Genomic DNA, 2932 nt, shown 5'->3' on the forward strand with positions numbered 1-2932 from the left:
TAGATCTATTCAGATACACAAATACCACTGTGTTCCAACTGCCTGTAGTATTCGATAGTCACATGCTATACACGTTTGTAACCTAGGAGCAACAGGTTGTACTATATAGCCTAGGTGTGTGGTAGGTAAGCTATACTATTTAGATTTGTCTAAGTATACTCTATGATGTTCACACAATGGTGAAGTCTCCTAATGACACATTTTTCAGAATGTCTCCCCATCACTTTGGCCAGCTGACTCACTTTGTGATGGCAATTGTCAGACCAGCTGAAGGGTGATCTGACCTGTATATTCTCTTGGTTAATTTTATTTACAAATTAGATACACTATTTCTCTGATTGCTTTCTTCACAAACTACATTCGAACATACAAATGAAGTACTAAGTGGTTTTTATACAGAGAAAAAAGGCAGTTTTGTTTTCTACCAATGTGAGGTTGGATTAATTCTCAAAAAGATGCCTAATATTTCCCATTTAGCAAAGTCCTGAGATAAAGAGGTGCCAGGTATTTCTCGTTATGTTGGTTTTGTACTGCTATCTGTTCAGACACAAGCTGCCTTAAAAATATGCTTAGTTGTCATTTCTTAATAGATTTCAACCAAAACAACATACTGCAAGATTTAATGCAGAAGTAGATGTGAGAACTCATTTGTGTTCTATTAAGCCAAAATAAGTGTTTTAAAATGTAAAATAATACCACTCTTCTGATATTTTTGTGAGAATACACATTTGTGGAAAATATACCTATCAAAGAAATATCAGAAAATCTTCCAAACTGAAGGACACATGTTTCCAGATTAAAATGACCTTTCAAATGCTTAACATAATAAACAAAAAACGGGAGGAAAGGAGGGGAGAAAAGGAAAAAGAAGACTCATACAAGGCTATATTATGACATTTCATCATACCATAGATAAATCCCGAAAGATTTCAGAAAGGAATATGAGATCACATATGAAGGAACAGGAATCAAAATGCCATTACTCTTCTCAACAGCATTGGAAGCTCCAAGACAGTGCAGCAATGCTTTCATCCTAAGAGAAAATAATTATCAATACAGAATAATATTCCCAGCTAAGCTATTAATTGTGAAGAAAGGCATTTTTAGACATTGTGTTGGTATATTATAATATTGGTCCCAATGAATCACACCTCCCTGTATCCACACCACTTTACAGTGAGAAATTTGCTGTTTCTCCTAATGAGAGAGGGAGTGTATTTCTTTAACCCTTGGGTCTGGGCTGGCCTGTGATTTGTTTTGACCAATACATGGAAGAAGTGACAGTATGTGAGTTCTGCAGCCGAGGCATTAAGAGGCCTTGACGTTTCTCCTCTCCCCTTCTTGGAACCTTGAGACCACCATGCTGTGAGAAGCCTGGGCATATCTGCTGGAGGCTGAGAGGCCACATGACACATCTAAAACTCATACATTAAGATACAGTAATATAATGTGAAATTCCTAGAACAGCTTAATGGTAGTCTCTTTTTGGTTACCTTTTTTAGAATTGTCTATCTAGTGTATGAGATTTTTGTTATATTTGCAAATGTTTTCTCACCATTATAGCTCATCTTTTAGCTTTGTTTATAGCATGTTTTTATGATAGAGAAGTTTTATGTTTTATTTTTGGATGGTTACATCTATTAATACTTTCCTTTTGTGTCTTTGAGGTTTTGTTTCTTGATTAAGGAGGACTTCTCCACTCAAAGATTTGATCTTATTTACTTAAAAAGCAAAAAATAAACAATAAAATCACAGTATAATATAAGCAACTGGTTAATGCAGTATGGTGGTAGTTACCAAAGAGAGCTGAGTCTGTAGCTCTAAGGAGTGGTGTGGAGAAGGCCAGGCAGGCACTTGCTCCTTTTCTATTCTACTTCTTTCCCTTATATTCCAACCTGAAAGTTGCACCGATCAAGTGTGTCCTGAATCTGACCACTCACTATCTTCACTTCTGCCAATCTGCTCCAGGCCTCTATCTTTCCTGCCTAAATGAACTCTAAAGCTGGCTTGTGTCCTGCATCCACCCTCCACTCCTGCCCTTGTTTCAGTTATCTATTGCTGTAAAATAAACTTCAAAACCAAGTGATTCAATCTCACAATTCTGGTTTCCTGGTCTAGCTCCTCTATTCGTGTGATGTGGTTGGAGCTGTGGGCATTTGTGGGCTTGAGTGGGCAGAATGTTCAGTGACCTGGTGGTTTACTCACCTAGTGGCAGTTGGCTAAGTTTTCAGCTAGGACAATGGCCTCTCCATGTAGCTTGGGCTCAGGGATGGCATTCTGGGAAGGAAGTAGAAGCTGGCAGTCCCATTGAGGCCTGGGTTTGAAGTCCCAGAACATCCTTTCCCACTGCCTTGTAATGATCAAAGTAGTCACAAGGCCAGCCTAGATTCAAGGTCTTGGAGGAATACTACCTTTCAACTTCCCAGTTTCCAGAGAACTTTTAAAAACAAACAGGGCTCAACACAGTGACATGTGCACCTGTTGTCCCAGCTACTTGGGAGGCTAAAGTGGGAGGATCACTTCAGAGGTTGAGGCTGCAGTGAGCTGTGATTGCTCCACTGCACTCCAACCTGGGTGACAGATCAGACCTTGTCTAAAATGCTCTCCCCAAAACAAGCAGACATAATTCTCCTGCTGAAATCCACTGCTCACTAGATCTATATTGTAACAGCCTGTCTCACCTGACCCCTGCCTAACTCTGTCCTTCATACCTTTGCTCTGTCCCTACTGGTCATACTGCTGTTTCCCCAGCACCCCAAACTCACCACCCCTCAGGGACTTAGCCTAGAATAATTTCCCTCTGGGTCTTCACTAGGCCACTGCACTCCATTGTTTCCAGACTTTAGATAGCTGACATTATTTACTCATCTGTTTTGGGACTCCTTCACTGGCATGAATGGAAGGTCTCCCTCACTGGCATGAATGGAAGGTC

The sequence above is a fragment of the Sapajus apella genome, unplaced genomic scaffold (genome assembly GCF_009761245.1).
Source record: "Sapajus apella isolate SASKATOON/1434 unplaced genomic scaffold, GSC_monkey_1.0 scaffold33, whole genome shotgun sequence".
Classification (NCBI taxonomy): domain Eukaryota; kingdom Metazoa; phylum Chordata; class Mammalia; order Primates; family Cebidae; genus Sapajus; species Sapajus apella.